The sequence below is a fragment of the Hypanus sabinus genome, chromosome 30, assembly GCF_030144855.1.
Source record: "Hypanus sabinus isolate sHypSab1 chromosome 30, sHypSab1.hap1, whole genome shotgun sequence".
NCBI classification, from domain to species: Eukaryota; Metazoa; Chordata; class Chondrichthyes; order Myliobatiformes; family Dasyatidae; genus Hypanus; species Hypanus sabinus.
The window spans coordinates 25,300,795-25,320,270 of NC_082735.1; the positions used below are offsets into that span (position 1 = coordinate 25,300,795).

At 41.1% G+C, this 19,476-nt stretch overlaps 1 protein-coding gene across 2 annotated transcripts in view; it reads right to left on the reverse strand.

Moving 5' to 3' along the window:
* rhbdl2 (rhomboid, veinlet-like 2 (Drosophila)) overlaps positions 1-17,758 on the reverse strand; it is a 57,878-nt gene extending 40,120 nt beyond the window's left edge. The window contains exon 1 of one of the 2 annotated variants that reach the window (XM_059954434.1): positions 17,405-17,758. The gene's annotated coding sequence lies outside the window, so the exon portion shown is untranslated. The remainder of the gene's footprint in view (positions 1-17,404) is intronic. The other variant, XM_059954433.1, reaches the window with a different exon arrangement.
* Positions 17,759-19,476: the final 1,718 nt, after the last annotated feature.

Genomic DNA, 19,476 nt, shown 5'->3' on the forward strand with positions numbered 1-19,476 from the left:
CGGTGTGATGACATATACCATTCACGTACTTTCACATATAACCCATAACAAATTATTTAAATGAGCAAGAATGTTCATTTAATTAACTTATATACAGTACATAAATCACAAATATGATTGAAATATTAAATACACAAAGCCGTAGCATTAGGACAAGGATTGTTAGAATGGAAACAGGCTTTCCCCCAGGCTGTGAGACTTCTGAACCCCCCTGCCACCACCCAGGTCCCATCATGCAGGATTATAAAACGAAAGTGATACCATGATGTACATCAGTCCCAGACAATTAAGAGCTTTAAAATAGAAACATAGAAAACATACAGCACAATACAGGCCCTTCAGCCCACAAAGCTGTGCCGAACATATCCCTACCTTAGAACTGACTAGGCTTTACCCATAGCCCTCTATTTTTTTAAGCTCCATGTACCCATCCAGGAATCTCTTAAAAGACCCTATCATTTCCACCTCCACCACTGCCGCCGGCAGCCCATTCCACGCACTCACCACTCTCTGCATAAAAAGACTTACCCCTGACATCTCCTCTGTACCTGCTTCCAAGCATCTTAAAATTATGTCCTCTTGTGCTAGCCATTTCAGCCTTGGGGAAAGGGCTCTGACTATTCACACGATCAATGCCTCTCATTATCTTGTACACCTCTATCAGGTCACCTCTCATCCTCCGTCACTCCAAGGAGAAAAGGCCAATTCTCATAAGGCATGCTCCCCAATCCAGTCAACGTCCTTTAAATCTCCTCTGCACCCTTTCTATGGTTTCTACTTCCTTCCAGAGGTGAGACGACCAGAAATGAGCACAGTACTCCAAATGGCATCTGACCAGGGTCCTATAAAGCTGCAACATTACTTCCCGGCTCTTAAACTCAATCCCACGACTGATGAAGGACAATGCACCATATGCCTTCTTACCCACAGAGTCAACATGCGTAGCAGCTTTAAGCATCCTATGGACTCGGACCCCAAGATCCCTCTGACCCTCCACACTGCCAAGAGTCTTACCATTAATTCTATATTCTGCCATCATATTTGACCTACCAAAATCAATTCTAAAAGATCCAGGAAGCCAATACAGAATAGCTAGGATGAGAGTGATATGTTCCCTCATCCTGGTTTTGGTTAAAAGTCCAGCAGTGGCCTTCTGAGTGAGTTGAAGTTTGTCGATTGATTGCTTTGAAGGGCCAGTAAGAAGTGCATTGCAGTAATCTAGTCTATTCAATATAAAAGCATGTTAGTTTCTCAGCATCATTACCTGACAGACACAGAAACACCTTCTCTTATCTATAAAAATGCTACTCTGCTCACTTTCTTTATGTGGGATTTAAAATACAAATCTGAATCAAGGTTAACTCTCAGACTTGCTACTTCTGATTTTACAAGGGGAGCCAAGTTCCCAGGTTTATCAAGAAGTTTATCCTATTAGTCTTTGGGACAACCAGAAGCAGAAAGGAGCGAGTGAACTTCTCCTGCCCTTAATTTATATGCTCACATGTGTATAATATTTCCATTCATTCAAACGTTGTAAAAGATAACACCCCAAACTCCTGTGCCTAGCCAATAGCTGGAGGGCTTCAGTTATAAGAGATTGGATAGGCTAGGAACTTCTTTTCCCCTGGGGCACTGGATGCTGAGGGGTGACCTAATAGAGGCTTATAAAATTATGACAGGCCTGGATAAACCCCATTTCCAGAAAAGTTGGGATATTTTCCAAAATGCAATAAAACCAAAAATCTGTGATATGTTAATTCACGTGAACCTTTATTTAACTGACAAAAGTACAAAGAAAAGATTTTCAATAGTTATACTGACCAATTTAATTGTATTTTGTAAATATACACAAATTTAGAATTTGATGGCTGCAACACACTCAACAAAAGTTGGGGCAGAGGCATGTTTACCATTGTGTTACATCACCTTTCCTTTTAATAACACTTTTTCATTGTATTGGAACTGAGGATACTAATTGTAGTAGATTTGCAATCGGAAATTTTGTCCATTCTTGCTTGATATAAGACTTCAGCTGCTCAACAGTCCATGGTCTCCGTTGTCTGATTCTCCTCTTCATGATGCGCCATACATTTTCAATAAGAGATAGATCTGGACTGGCAGCAGGCCAATCAAGCACAAGCACTCTGTGTCTACAAAGCCACGCTGTTGTAGCCCGTGCAGAATGTGGTCTGGCATTGTCCTGCTGAAATAAGCATGGACATCCCGGGAAGAGACGTCGCCTTGATGGCAACATATGTCTCTCTAAAATCCTAAAATATGCCTCAGAGTCAATGGTAGCTTCACATACATGCAACTCACCCATGCCGTGGGCACTGATGCACCCCCATACCATCACAGATGCTGGCTTTTGCACCTTTTGCTGATAACAATCAGGATGGTCGTTTTCATCTTTGGCACGGAGAACTTGACGCCCGTTTTTTCCGAAAACTAGCTGAAATGTGGACTCATCTGACCACAACACACAGTTCCACAGTCTTTTGGTCCATCTGAGATGAGCTCAGGCCCAGGGAACTCACCAGCGTTTCTGCATGGAGTTGATGTATGGCTTCCTCCTGTAGTACAGTTTCAAGTTGCATTTCTGGATGCAGCGACGGACTGTGTTAAGTGACTGATGCACCATCAATAACTCACACTGAGACGTAAGGCGAGATATTGGCTTTTATTGACTGGAAGAAGGAACCAGGAGTGAGTGTCTATCATACAATGTCCTGGAGACTGAGGCCGAGCGTCAGGCCTCAAATCTCCTTTATACAGGGGCCTGTGGGAGGAGCCACAGGAGCAGTCAGCAGGGGGCGTGTCCAGACAGGCACATAGTTCACCACAGTGACAATGGTTTTCCAAAGTACTCCCAAGCCCAGGTGGCTATAATTGTCACAGTAGCATGATGGTTTCTTAGGCAGTGCCGCCTGAGGGCTCGAAGATCATGCACATTCAACAGTGGTTTCCAACCTTGCCCTTTACGCACTGAGATGTCTCTGAATTCTCTGAATCTTTTCACAATATTATGTACTGTAGATGTTGAAAGACCTAAATTCTCTGCAATCTTGCATTGGGAAATGTTCCTTTTGAACTGACTAACAATTCTCCCATGAATTTTGGCACAAAGGGGTGAGCCATGACCCATCCTTGCTTGCAAAGACTGAGCCTTTGATGGACGCTACTTTTATACCCAGTCATGATACCTCATCTGCTACCAATTAGCCTGCTTAACGTGAAATCTTCCAAACTGGTGTTACTTGAATATTCTGTGCACTTTTCAATCTTATGTTAACTGTATCCCAACTTTTGTTGAGTGTGTTGCAGCCATCAAATTCTAAATTTGTGTATATTTACAAAATACAATTAAGTTGGTCAGTAAAACTATTGAAAATCTTTTCTTTGTACTTTTGTCAGTTAAATAAGGGTTCACGTGAATTAACATCACAGATTTTTGTTTTTATTGTGCTTTGGAAAATATCCCAACTGTTCTGGAAATGGGGTTTGTAAATAGTCTTTTCCTGAGAGCAGGACATCCAAACTAGGCATAGGTTCCAGGTGAGAGTGGAGAGATTTAAAAGGGACACAAGTAGCAAGTTTGTCACATGGAGGGTGGCCAGTGTACAGGGCAAGCTGCCTAAAGAAGTGGTATTATTACGATGTTTAAAAGGCAGGGATAACAAAGCTCTTGACAAGAGGGATATGAGCCAAATGCTGACAAATAGGACCAGCTTGGTCAGCACAGACGAGTCAGGCTAATGTAACTCAATGACTATGACTCTGCCTCACCATAAAAACATTTATGTTAACCACAGTTACTTTGCCTATCTTCATCCCATCTGAATCTATCTCCTACAATTCTTATCCGAGTCTCTTTTACCCACAGATTCATTATCCTATTACTCCTAAACTATGCCTTTTACCTTTGATCCTTCATAGATTTCAACTCATCCAAAAGTAACATCCTAACTCCCATCAACTTCCTTCCTCGCGTCACATTTGATCATAGCCCAGCTTTAAAATTCTCAGCCCCTGTTTCTGGCCTTCACCCTCTTCAAGTCTTTGAACATACAGAACTAGTCCAACTCAGGACTCTTGTTATCATCTGATTTCCATGGTCTCTCTAGTGAATCAGCACTTGTGACATCAAGCTTCTGATTCCTGTCTGAACACCATTTTGTAGCTCTGCCTCTGTGTTATATTTTCTTGAACCTACCTTTTAATTACACCTCCTAATAGTTCCTTCTTTAGTTGTCTCAGTTCCCATCTGATTATCACCATCGTGTGCCATGCCGTAAGGCCATGGCCATGATTGTTCTTGGCAAATTTATCTATAGAAGTGGTTTGCCATTGCCTTCTTCTGGGCAGTGTCTTTACAAGACGGGTGACCCCAGCCATTATCAACACTCTTCAGAGGCTGTCCGACTGGTGTAAATGGTCGCATAACCAGGACTTGTGATGTGCATCAGCTATTCATACGATCATCCATCACATGTTCCCAATGGCTTCACATGACCCTTATCGGTGTCGGGGGGGCTAAGTAGGGTGCAAGGGTGACCTGTGAGCCTGTGGAAGGAAGTAGCATCTAACATCTCCTTTGGTAGAGATGCATCTTCACCACGCCACCCTGATTATGCTCCCATGAAATACCTTGTTTCTTTGATATTTTATATTATTGAAGAGGTCTTGTCTTGGTCTCTGTTGGGTATGTGGGGAAACTGTTCCAGTCAGGCTTTCAAATGATAGAACATAGGAAAACTCAGTAGCAAGTTGATGCTAAAAATAGATGCATTGAAGTGGTTAGAAGTTGCCTCAGATCCTGTGGAGGAGAAGCGATGAGAAATAACAAGACTGAGGAGTTTCTTAGAAGTAAAGGTTGGTAGGGAGGACAGTACAGCTAAAGCAGAAGGGCGAAAGGAGAAGATTTGAGGCGAAGGTAGAAGTGACTAAGGATGCTCAGTATTGAGGATGAAGCAGGTTAAAGGGGTGCCTTAGTAAGGAGACTGGTGGAAAGCAGAAAGGAAAAACTCAAGGATTTTAATGGAAAACCAAGATGGAGAAAGGAAATTGTATGAAATACTCACACAAAGTATTCCCTCAGATGATTCTGAAGAAAAAGGGGGAGATTTCAGGAAAGAAGGGGAGATCTGGGAAAGAGTCCATTGTTCCAAATGCCTGCACAGAACCTATGATGTACCCAAATACTGAGATATGTACAAGGAGCGGACATAAAATGGTCATTATTCAAGAACCTTTCATTTGTCCTGTCAATCTGTCCTTATAATTACCTAAAATAAAATTATAATTGATCTTGTTTTTAAAAGGTACAATCATTATGGTAGGGGCTGGGGGAGGGAAATGGTGACCTTTTGGAAATTGGCTGGTGTTAGTCAGATAACAGAATGGGAGGAAGTCAACAAGGTTAAACGGTGATCACTAGGAGTAGAGTTATGAACATTCTTGATACTTAAAATACTTTTTTTCTCTCATGTAGGAACCTATTCTGATTTTTTAAAAATCGCCTCTCCCCAGAATCCCGTTTTGCATGCAGTGTGGATCCTTACAAGCATTTCACTTCTCTCATCCCAGAGATTTTATCCACTTCTTTTGGGACCCTTTGTCAGGCCAGACTTAGAATAAAATACAGGAAGCCTTCAAAATATACTTGTAAATTGCAAAAGCACATCAGATCTGTTATTCTACTGGAAAAATACACAAACAAAAGACAGGAAGATGACTGCTGATTGGTTGGCCTATTCCCAAATTAAATGTTTGTTTACACGCCAGTGTATATTTAGACAGGAAATGATACACAACAATGTAATAATGTGGAGCATTGGGAAGATTAATGAGAAGTCCAGAGGTGACTCATTCTGAACCCTGGGTACCTGATTATCTGAGTGTACGGTTACTGGCTTAATGAAAAAGGAAAAAGTCCTTCAGACAAAAACATTTAATTTGAGCTTAAGCTATTTGTATGAATTACACCACAGACTCTTGTGTATGCATTTTTAGGATCTTAATTTTTCATTCAGTCTAGGTTCTAATTAAAATGCCAAAGAGTTAATCTGGAAAACACATGTTAATCTAAGGAAATCTTCCTCAGATGTATAGCAAACCCTTGCTTCTTTTGTCTAAACTACTATTATGGTTTTGTGAATTCACAGTTGAAGGCCCTGGATAGTAGTGGATACGGCCCAATCGATCACGGGTAAAGCCCTCCCCACCATTAAGCACACTGACAAGGGGCGTCGTCGCAGGAAAGCAGCATCCATCATCAGGGGCCCCCACCACCCAGGACATGCTCTCTTCTCGCTGCTGCCAAACAGGAAGAAGGTACAGGAGCCTCAGGACTCACACCCACCAGGTTCAGGAAGAGTTATTACCCCTCAACCATCAGGCACTTGAACCAACAGGGATAACTTCACTCACCTCATCACTGAAATGTTCCCACAAACTATGGGTTCACGTTCAAAGACTCTTCATCTCATATATTTATTGTTTATTTCTTTATTATTACTTTTTTTGTTTTTATATTTGCACAGTTTATTGTCTTTTGCGTGCTGGTTGAACGCCTAATTTGGTGTGGTCTTTCATTGATTCTATGATGGTTATTATTCTATTGTGAATTTATTGAGTATGCCCGCAAGAAACTGATACTCAGGGTCGAATATGGTAACATATATACGCAGGCCTCCATTAGTCTCAGTGGACCACGGATTTGCGCCTTGGAAAGTTTCCAGGGCAAAAGCCAGGGCAAGGTTTTTTTTTAAAATGCAAAACCAGCAGTTGCCCAAGCTGCAAGTCTCCCCTCTCCATGTCACCGATGTTGTCCAAGGGAAGGGCAAGGGCTGATACAGCTTGGCACCGGTGTCGTCACAGAGCAATGTGTGGTTACGTGCCCTGCTTAAGGACACACACGCAGCCTCAGTCAAGGCTTGAACTAGCGACCTTCAGACCACTAGACGAACGTCTTAACCACTTGGTCATGCACCAACATAATATATGTACTTTGATAATAAATTAACTTTGAACTTCTGAACTTTAGATACTGTATTCTTCTACCACCCACTGCAAGCCACATGGGGAGGAAATGGAATGACTGAGGATGTTCAGCACACAGGGTGAAGTGGGCAAGAAGGAAAGAGGAAAGGAGTGGTACTGGACCACTGCAATAATCCCTCAACATCCATTAGCATACATAGTTTAGCTGCCATTCTGACTCATTATCAATCACCGTCCTGCTTTGTTCAAGCTGCCCTCTAGCCCACCAAGAATCTTCCAGAACCTCCTTCCCCTTTTTGTGTTATCCGGTATCCAATGTCTGGTGAATGAAGCTGTCGCCATCCCTGACCTTGGACTGAATGATTGCATCGATATCCTGGTGAACTGAAACGTGGCTCGGGGACGATGGCACCTTTCCCTGGACTGAAGCCGCCTTGCTTGGCTATATCCTCCACCATACACTCTAGTAGGTACTTCAATAGGTATTCCTGTACATCTGCTTGTTAGAGTAAATATCTAATCTGCCAATCATTTGGCAGCAACTCATTGCATAAAGGCATGCAGGCATGGTCAAGAGGATTGGTTGTTGTTCAAACAAATGTCAAAATGGGGAAGAAATTACTAAGTGGCTTTGACTATGGATTGATTGTTGGTGCCAGACAGGGTGATTTGAGTATCTCAGCAACTACCGATCTCTTGCAATTTTCAAACACAGAAGTCTCTAGAGTTTACAGAGAATGGTGCGAAAAACAAAAAAAAAATCCAGCGAGCAGCAGTTCTGTAGAAAAAAAATCAACTTGTTAAAGAGAGAGCTCAGAGGAGAATGGCCAGACTGGTTCAAGCTGACGGGAAGGCGAAAGGAACTCAGATGACAACAACAACAGTGGTGTGCAGAAAAACATCTCTGAACACACAACGTGTCAGATCTTGAAGTGGCTGGGCTATAGCAGCAGAAGACCGTGAACATACACACAGTGGCCACTTTGCTAGTTACAGGAAGCTTGTGCAAATCCAATCAGGTCCAAATCACACTTTAGAATCACTGGCCTTTCACCCATCATTCCCATGCTGACCATTAACACTAATCCCATTCATCGCCTTCTACACCTTGGTAATTCAAGGGCTTTAGATATCCTTAAATGTTGTTATGATACCTGCTATGTTGTTATGATGCCCCCTATGGTCCTGTGTTGTTTGTGATGTGTGTTAACAGCTTGAGTGTGGATGTAGGAGCTATGTAAGGCTGCAGATGACAAGTAAGTTAGTGGCCTTGTGGATACTAAGGAAGGTCGTCAAAGACCACAGCAGGACAGAGATCAGATGGAAAGTTGGGTGGAGCATTTGAAGATAGAAACAGTGTGAGATGATGTATTTTGGGAAGTTAAATAGTGGTAGGACACAAGTAATAAATTACAGGGTGCTAAGGACTTGTGGTTCAAGCCCATAGTTTCCTGAAAGTGGTAACACAGGTAGATGGGTGCTGAAGAAGGTATGTGGCATGTTTAACCGTCATGGGATAATGTATGTATAGAATATAAATTTTAGGACATTATTTTGCAACTTTACAACACTAGTTGGAATGTGTGTGTGTGTGTGTGTGTGTGTGTTGAAGACCTACAGACCTTACACACTACTCATAACTGTTTTGTTGTTCTTTCTTATTTCCTGTTTCCCTGTGACTTGTAATTTACCAGATCTCAGTCGGATCTTGCACTGCTGAGATTCCCTGGGAAAATACTTAATGGCACTACTAATTAAGTGTTTTAATAATCACCACGGTAATTAGTGACAATTAATTTGTATTAGAGAGAAAAAAGCGTTTGGCACTAGGTTTCTGAGACACTAAACAATTGCCATAGAGATGAGAATCAAATTTCCATTAAATAAAGGCGCTCTTGTTCCTGGGTGAATAAATTACAGTCCAAGCCACCTTCACAAATTACATAGAGAAAAGAAAATAGTTTAAACGAAACATGCTGTGCGTGTTTGTATTTGTGTACTTGGATTTTCAGAAGTCCTTTAACAAGGTGCCACACGAGGCTGCTTAACAAGCTACGAGCCCATGGTATTCCAGGGAAGATTCTAGCATGGATAAAGCAGTGGCTGACTGGCAGGAGGTAAAGAGTGGGAATAAAGGAAGCCTTTTCTGGTTGGCTGCTGGTGACTATTGGTGTTCCACAGGGGTTTGTATTCAGACCGGTTATTTTTTCATTATATGTCAATGATTTGGATGACAGAATTGATGGCTTTGTTGTAAAGTCTGCAGACAATACAAAGGCAGGTGGAGGGGCAGGTAGTTTTGAGCAAATCGAGAGGCTACAGAAGGACAGTCAGATTACGAGAATGGGCAAAGAAGTGGCAGATGGAATACTGTGTTGGGAAGTGTATGGTCATGTACATTGGTAGAAGAAATGAAAGGGTTAACTATTTTCTAAATGGAGAGAAAATACAAAAGCTGAGGCGCAATGGTTCTTGGGAGTGCCTGTGCAGGATTCCCTAAAGGTTAATTTACAGGTTTAATTCATTGGTGAGGCCTTACTTGGAGTATTGTGAGCAGTTTTGGGTCTCTTATCTTAGAAAAGATGTGCTGAAACTAGGGAGGGTTCAAAGGAGGCTCACAAAAATGATTCCATGTTTGAATGGCTTGTTGTATGAAGAGCGCTTGCTGGCTCTGTGCCTGTATTCACCGGAATTCGGATGAATGAGGGGTGATCTCATTGAAACCGATTGAATGTTGAATGGCCTTGATAGAGTGCATGTGCAGAGGATGTTTCTTATGGTAGGAAGGTCTAGAACCAGAGGGTACAGACTTAGAATAGAGGAGTATCCTTTTAAGAACAGAGATGAAGAGGAATTTCTTTAGGCAGAGTGGAGAATCTGTGGAATTCATTGCCACAGGCATCTGTAGAGGCCAAGTCTGTATGTATATTTAAGGCAGAGGTTGACAGATTCTTGACTGGTCAGGGCATGAAGGGATATGGGGAGAAGGCTGGAGATTGGGGCTGAGAGGAAAAATGGATCAGCCATGATGAAATGGTAGAGCAGACTCGATGGGCCAAATAGCCTAATTCTGCTCTTATATCTTATGGTCTTACAATTTACCCCTTTACTTTAATTCTGTCATTACTGAAAGTAAAAATATAATTTTGAAGCAAGAATCGATTATACCTATGTTAAGCAATACCAGCACAGTTTAATCTCAACTGTGATCTCTGTCATAATATCAGAACAAACAATTTGAGGCATCAGACACTGAACAGAAAGTTGTTTCCAAGGATGATTACACCAAGTGAGTCAACAATAGCTTTCAGTGTTTTGCACATTGTACAGAGCCACTGTTATTCGTTTTGCCTTATCTGGGTCCTAACGATCTTGGAAAAGCTCCAGAGCAGGGCTACAGAAATTATTCTTAGCTTTTACAACCTTGGTTGAACCAGATAGACAGCACAGGTCCACTAGTTTCATGGACTTTCTTTGTTACTGTGAACGATTGCTTCAGATCAGCTGCCTATGTTATTTCCCTCTTTCCCCTGTCCCATTAAGTCAAACTCCCTCTAATATTCCTGTTGCCATGATCATCAATGTGCATCCTCCTGCAGGGGTTCCCAACCTGGGGTCCTCAGATCCCCCAGTTAACAGTAAGGGTCTATGGGATTAAAAAGCTCATATCATCTGAGATATCTCTTCTCATTTCTCTTTACTCTCCCTTCATCCACTCACTGAATGTGCCTTACCTATATACAGCACCTGAAGTAAATGCAAACTATTTATACTGCAGATACTGGAGATCTAGAACAATACACACAATGTGCTGGAGGAGCTCAGCAGATCAGGCAGCATCTATGGAAGCAGTCAAATGTTTTGGGCCAAGACCCTTCATCAGGACTGGCGCTTGTCTTAACTATGTCACACTTCCTACTCCAGCAAAAATCCGATCCCACTAAATCACTGACCACCTGTCTTCCATTCTAGATCCTGTGTTAACTGATATTGTTAACAGTGCTGTCCCCTCTGGTACAATCTCTCTTGCTTTCAAATCTTCAAACAATACTCATCCTTAACCCTTGCACAATACATTGCTGTTGTAAAAGCATCCTAGATAGTGGACAATCCAGATGCTAACTATGATAAGGAAGAACTGTACAAATGCCCCATTTTATTTTGTGCTGTTCCTTTTTGAGCCGTGTGGCATAACGGGTGGCATTATGTTTAACCACACCCATAGCACTTGACTGTTTTTTTTATGAGTTGCTAGCTCGACACTCAACCCAACACAGACAGAAAGCGTGCAAAGAGCCAGCTGGATCCGAACTCAGGACTACTTGTCTCGAAGTCCAGTGCTGATGCCACTACACCACTGGCCAGCCATTTCATTTTACTAACTGCATACATTTCTTTAGATTCTTATTAGTCATCTAGCAGGGGAGGCAAGTGTTGAGTCAATAATTCTGGATAAGATCCAGTCAGCTAAGATATTTTCAAAATTGTCAATGAGAGTCATGTATTTCCCACACAATGCAAAGGGTACTCTGTCTGGATGAGTGTTTTAATGACGTGAATCTATACAAGCATAGCAACCTTCCTGTGTCACTTCCGTATTTCTGGCAGCTTGAGGATAGAAACATAGAAACATAGAAAATAGGTGCAGGAATAGGCCATTCGGCCCTTTGAGCCTGCACCACCATTCAGTATGATCATGGCTGATCATCCAACTCAGAACCCTGTACCTGCTTTCTCTCCATACCCCCGATCCCTTTAGCCACAAGGGCCATATCTAAGTTAATAAGGATATTTGTCACCAAAACACTCGCAAACTTCTACAGATGTACCGTGGAGAGCATTCTAACTGACTACATCACTGTCTGGTTTTTGGAGTGGGGAAGGGTGAAGCTACTGCACAAGCTGCAGTGAGTTGTAAACTTTGTCAGCTCCATCATGGGCGCTAGCCTCTGTAAAGCCCAGAGCTACTTTAGGGAATGAAGCCACAAAAAGGCAGCATCCATCATTAAGGACCCCATCACCCAGGATATGTGATGGCCTCCTTTCATTGCTACAATCAGCAAAGAGGTACAGAAGCCTGAAGGCACACACTCAATGATTTAGGAACAGCTTCTTCCTCTCTGCCATCTGATTCCTGAATGGACACTGAACCCACGAACACCACCTCACCACTTTTTTTTAATGTATAATATTTGCACTACTTATTTCATTTTACTGTTTAATGCATATATACTTACTGCAATTCACAATTTTTTTCTCTATTATGTATTGCATTGTACCACTGCCACAAAGTTAACAAATTTCATGACATATGCCGGTGATGTTAAACCTGATTCTGATTCTGACACAGTGAATAGAAAACATTCTCGATCTTCCCTTCAATTCGTATTCCACATTTCTTTAGCCAGAGAGTGGTGAAGCTGTGGAATTCATTGCCACAGGAGGCTGTGGAGGCCAAGTCATTGAGTGTACTTAAGGCAGAGGTTGATAGATTCTTGATTAGTCAGGGCATGGAGGGATACGGAGAGAAGGCTGGAGGTTGTGGCTGAGAGGGAAAATGGATCAGCCATGATGAAATAGCGGTGCAGATTCGACGGGCCAAGTGGCCTAATTCTGCTATTTTATCTTATGGCCTTATTTCAGAAATTGAGTGAAGCCATTAGTGAACAGGTTCAGAAATTGCATGTTTGTAGGCAAATTATGCACCTGCAAAAAGTATTTGGGCCTGTAGCAGAGATGGAATGTATCTACCCTAATATTGATAAAGATAATGTAAGGATAAATGGTATAGAGGGCTCAGGATTGACTTAGGCCACTATGGAGCAAGCTCAACAATTGAAGATAGGGTGCATTTCTGGATTTGGTAATATTAATATTTATATTATTTCACTTTCAATAGGGTTAATGCTAACCCAACTACCCAGCAGAAATCACACTGATTTTCAGACAAAGGGGAATCCTGCAATGATCCCACTGCTTTCTACTGTAACTTCCTCTTCTAGATAGGTGTAAAGTTAGTGGTCCTTCTCTTAAGTTTCAGATCATATCATGAAGATCCTCTGCAACTTGAACCCAGGCTGAACAGGGAAGCCACAGACTGACAGTAGCTGGACTAGCAGCAAAAGCCAAAAAAGCTTTATGCAAAGAAACCTTCTTACTTTCCTTCTGAGAGAGCAAGAATGGAACATTTATTTATTTAGAGATACAGGACAGAGTAGGAGCCTCGATGTTACCATGACGCCCAAATGCTTTTATTTAATTTTATTTACGACTCCTTACTTTCCAATCATCCTGTTACAGATTTTCTCCCAAAGCTCATCCCCTCAAATTCCCTTTCATTGTTGTTACGTCAAGAAACTCACACTGACAGATTTCTGCAAACACATAAAAAGGAAGTCCAAAAGCTGCTGATAGTGAGCCCTCCCTTCTCCACCATCTCTGCTGCTCGTATGCGGTCAACGGAACAGGCATGAATTTACATGATCTTAAGGCACTCAGCAACTGGCTTCACAACCAAATATAACAAATACAAGATCGTGACGTCAGCAACAAGCCCTTTGGTGCTGGATGGCACCTTCTGCCATATATGCTTCTGCGTGCATCAAGTGGACAGACATTAGGTGCCATGGAGATACAGCCTATGGCTTGAAATCACTGAATTTGAAGAGCCTCATACTTCCCATTAACCTTATTCAATACACATGTTGTCATTGAGTTTACCCTACTGGATACTTAAATATCCACCGAAGTAAAAAGCCTCCCTTTAATTAAGTTAAAATATATATATTTATGTTTTTACTCATTTATAATTTAGTAGTCTCGTTTTTAAAACCAATTATTTTCCAAGTGTGATAGATAGTTTGTACATTAAAGTTTACTTATTTAGAGACACAGCATGGAACAGGCCCTTCCGGCCCAATGAGCCACACCACCCAGCAACCCACCTATTTAACCCTAGCCTAATCACGGGACATTTTACAATAACCTACTAACCGGTATGTCTTTGGACTTTGTGAGGAGACAGGAGCACCCAGAGGAAACCCACGTGGTCACGGGGAGAACATACAAACTTTCTAACAGAGAACACCAGACTTGAACTCCAAACTCTGACGTCCCAAGCTGTAATAGTGTTACACTAACCGCCATGCTACCATGGCCCCCCCCCCAAGCATTTTCTGTTTTTGCAGTCTTTTTGGTTATCACTTTAAAATATTTGGACTGTTTGGGAAGTATCAAAGGTGAAAGTGGATATATAATATAACCTGTTTTATTTTCGCATAACGTTTAAAATTATACATGCAAGTCTTTACAATCCTCAAATCAACAATGTGCATAATGTTTGATAAGCTGTGATATTATTTAGGTATGTGAATTTTTTACAATTGAGTTTTATTTCAGGACTTGAAGAGGGAGAATGTGTTAAATCATTGTCATTTTAGTTAAATCAAGCGAGGGAATTGTTCATTTTTGTATGGAAGCATTGAACAGACAAAAACAGCAATTTAGACTTCCACGAAAGGGAAAACTGGATCGTGATTGGCCAATCTAATAACAGTTATTTCACAACTGTGGAAAATTAAAATTCTTACTGTAGTTTCAATGCAATTCAAACTCTTTTACAGACAGTTTCCTTGTCTTTCAAAATGCAGCCAGGTGAAACTTGCTTGGACTTCTAAATGTAATGAGCACACACTTAGAGTACAAAGCCATCCACTGTTCCACACAATTTAAAATCCATTTGGGATGCTGATATCAACATTTGAATTGAAACAACAATACACCTCCCTAGTTTGGGATTATGAGCACTGTTATAAGACAGTTGTGAGAGATTGTATCCTAAGTAAAAACTTGATACAAGTTTCCATCATTATTGATGAATCTCCACTTATCTGCATAATTACTCTTTTCAACAGTTCCTACTAATAAATCAAACTGTGTTTTCATTAGAGCTGTAATGGCTACCCCAGCAACTCATCCTGTGTCAGTACCACACAAGTGGCATTCTCGAAGGTTAGATCATTGGCTGAGGTGGAGGACCTTCATTGCTGCCCTAAGTTCCTGTGGCATAACAGGCAGAGTAAGATTGATCATTGACTTCAGATTTTGGCACTGGACAGGCATCCAAAAAGCCACATAAATAAAAACTGTTGGAATATATTACTTATGTACAGTATAAAAGTAAAAACAATACTATTTACCCTGTGTGATCATCTGAACAACGCACGGTTGGGACTTCAAGTGTCAGGGTTGTTTGTGTGGTTGAAATATAGCAAAGTATCATTGATTACAAGCTGTCTAATATTCACCTAACATCAATGCCAAAAACCATTAGCTGGAAAAATCAAGCTGTGTTCCATGGGACACAATAGGAAATGTCAGAGGCTATTTGTGGAAAATGAATTGGGTATTATTTCCCGCTAATCACATGAAAGTGCCTTTGTTGAGGTAAATCAACAACTACACACAGATCACATACTGTGTCCCATTATGTATTTCACTTTGCTGCTGTTTTCAAGTGTGCCTCTTTTTTTAAACGCTCAACAATAAATGGGGTGAATTTGCACCAGCATTTTAGGATGATTTTCCTAAATTACAAATGCAAGACAAATATAAATTTTAACTTGAATCGTCACATTTACAGTTCTGCAGTCTTTAAGAGTTCTGATCTGTCTACTGACGATTCCTTACTTTGCCCTCTTCTTTTAACTCATTAACCATTTACATATAACCTTGTCCTTTAACGAGTTACCTCTTTCTACATGCATCAAGAAGACCAAATCACCAACCTTCTCATTCTTGGTGATGCAGCCGGTAGGGCCACTGCTTCACGGTGCCAAAGACCTGATTTAATCCTGGCGTTAGCTACGCTCTGCATGGAGTCTGTACGTTTGCCTGGGGCAGGGGATTCCTCTGGGTGTTCTGGTTTCTTCCCACATCCCCCAAAAATGTGCATGCCAGTGGGTTAACTGGGCACTGTAAACTGTTCCTGGCCTGTATGTGTGTGGGTGATGAGAGCGTAAGGAGAATTTTAAAAATGGAATTAATGTAGGATTGGTGTGATGGGCTGGTTGATGTTTGCAGGGACTAGATGGGCTAAAAGACATTTTGCTGTGCTGTATCTCTCTGACTCTTGATACTTTTACCACAGATCACCTTCACACAGAGCCAGACCATTTTCAATTTTCCTCCAGTATTTGAGACTTAAAGCTGATAGAATGCGTAGCTAAAAACCAAAATGAGTCTTCTTGCCTATTCACCCAGAGCCATTTTTATTTCTACCCCCAATGATACGTCCCTGAAGTAGAACTGGAAGGGATGTCTTCCTTTACTGAATATTAATAGCTCTGTAGAGTCCCTATCCTCTATAAACTTGAACTGGTCACAAATTTTGCCATATGCATCCTGTTTCATAATGTTCTGCTTACCTATAATTAAATTCCTCCTTCTTCCACAACACACTACTCAAAATAATTGCTTGTTATCCATAACTGGGGAGGATCTACAGTGCTGGAAATCCAGTCACACACAAAATGCTGGATGAACTCAGCAGGTCAGACACCATATATGGAAAGGAATAAAGAGACCCCTCATAATGAAGGGCTTCAACGAAGGGTCTCCGTTGGAAACGTCAACTCTGTTTCTTTTGAATAGATGCCAGAGGTGTCTGAGCCGGCTTATCTTCTCCGTGTCCCTCTGACCCAGGTTCTCTGTGTATCTCCCATATTCTCCATTAGAGATGCTGCCTTCAGCTACCTTATGGAGTTCCTGGAAACCTTATGTTAAATAGTTCCATTTCTGGTTCACTCTCCCGCTAGCTATCAAACTAAACTGAATAAAGGCGATGGAGTGATCAGCAGCTCTCAAAGGGATCTAAGAGAGGGGGCGACATTGACCAGAGAGAAATTTTTTTTTAATGTCAACTCTTTTTCTGATAATCCCAACTTTCCGATGGTGTAAATATTTCACGACCTGTTCCACGTTCAATGCTTCCCTTAAATTGGTTTTTTGAATGAAATATAATCACTTATATTTTAGGTAGAGAACTGCAACTCTTAATTTGTAAACAAGCGACTGTGTATTCCAATCTACCCCAGGCGCCTCTGAAAGAAGAAAGCAACCCTGTTTAGTCTGATACGACAACGGAATATCCCTCCCTTCAAGGGCACTTCCCGGGTGGACACATTAACTGCCAGTTTCCTGCCATCAACATCAAAGAACAGCCTCACATTGATGAGAATTTGCGGAAAACTGCCGGACTAATTGTAAGAGCAACACTGTTGACTCCCAATCTACAGTTTAGAAAGCATATGTTTCAATCGAACACAAGGATATCACGAGTCAAAATATCCTCGCTGGACTCTCACTATAAATAGCTCCGGGGCACGAAGAAAAATTTATTTACCTGGATCAACTCTTCTTCGTACTACGTCTGTCAGCTCGCTAGATTTAGTATGTTTGCAGACGTGGTGGTTATGTCAATCCGAAGCCCACGTCCGTTCGTTTTGCAGTTTCTCCGTAATATTCCCAAACCTCGCTTGTAAAGTTTTCATCTATTTTCCGGACTCCTGGGAATGTGCTGATTGGTGTATAGAAAGCCGGAAGAATCTGCAGAGGCTGAACAAGCTGTCAATTATCCCGAGAGTTCGAGCAATACCCATTGTGTTGCTGGGAGGGACCAGCTTTCTTAAAAATGTAAGAAACACAAAAGACAAATAGTCAAAATCGTTTTATAGCTATAACACGTGATGCTATCACCATTCAGTTGTAATGCTGCCTGCCCTGTTGCGAGCCACCAGCATTTGTGTAAATTAAAACCAGTTTCACAACTATTGCCAGGCAGGTTGGACGGATAGTTAAAGGAAATAGCTACATGGAGAAGTGGTAAGGTTTAGGCGTCGAGAAGCAACTTTTGGTGATAGATTTCTAGAATCACAGTTTAAAGTATCACATTGATTATTTTAATGTTATTTAAAAGGTTGTCTTTAAAAGTATATTTTATTGAAAATAAGAATAATTGCTTACAACAGTAACCGCACATTCAAAGTACTCCATTGGTTGTAAAGAGCTTTAGGACGTCCAAAACCTTTTTTTAAAAAACTCCATATGAACGACGATAACAACCCTCATCTATATACTGTAGTGACTACGACCTAGCTAAAAATCCTGATACCCTTCACAGAATAGTTATCAAACAGAATTGGCAGTGAGCTACTTTAGGGCAAATGAGTGAAACCCTAGTCAAAGAACTAGTAGAAGGAAAGAAAGATAGTTTAAAGGAGGGAATGTTGGCGTTCATGGCCTTAATCGTCGTTGATAGCACAATTCAGGAACGAAAATGAGGCCAGAGCTGCAGAACACATCTCAGAGAATTTCTCCCTGTTTCCTCCCACAACCCAAAGACCTGCAGGTTGGTAGGTTAAATCATGGCTGTAAATTGTTTCAAGCGTGTAGGTGAGTGGTAGAATCTAGAGGAGGGTCAATTAACGGTGAGGATATGATTCAGGAAAAATTAACAGGGAATGGAATTACTCTGTGAACTGCCATAGACTTAATGAGCGGAACATTCTCCTTTGTGCTACTTGGAGGAAGAAGCTTCCAACAAAATGTATTTACATTGCTGGGAAATATAGAAAGAGGGGAAGTGCTGAGACATTGGAAAATTTTGAAATCAAGCAGGTAAATTTAAAAGTTGAGGCACTGTTTAGCTGCTCGCCTCAGATGATGCCTGTAAAGGGCTACTTGTGTTTAGAACAAGTTCAGTTGATTTCAAATGCTACAAGTATATGGAAGATGTTGAGAATTCACCAAGAATATGTTGGAATTTTCAGTTTTAAGTTAACAAGATATAGAGGTTGTTTATGGCTTCAGGTAAGCTAAATGAAGGTAAGCAAGACAATGATACAGCAATGGAAATGAACACTGCAGGTATGTAGTTCAAAGCCCACCTCCAGGTTAAGTATGACAATATTCAGTTACTTGTGTGAGTTGTGTAGCCAGTTGCCAGGGAATAGAAAGGGAACAGAATAATGATAATGGTTTTGTGACTGACTCCAGATATCTAATTGGAGAAAAATTGAGATGGGTGTTAATAAGGTTGGCCTGGGTTCCCAGACAGAAGTGGACTGCTTTTCTGCTGATTTGTTCAAGGGCAGAATCAGAAATCAAAGGGAGCTACGGTAATATCTTCGAAAAGCACCAAATATTATCATTAACATTATCAAAGAGGTACCCAAAATAGATGTGGCATTTATTACCTTTTACATAATCCAAAGGATGTCGTTAGTAAATGCACGTTACTCTTTTATTCATATTGAATTTTATGTTCCACTGATAACAAAACTCATTAAGAATTTAGCATTTTTTTGTAGTTTCAAAATTTCTTTTTTTTTGTCTAAAATTTCATATTTGCTGGTGCTCCTTGGGTGCTTCATTTTACAACCATTTCTGGATGTAATTTGGACATTTATCAATAGC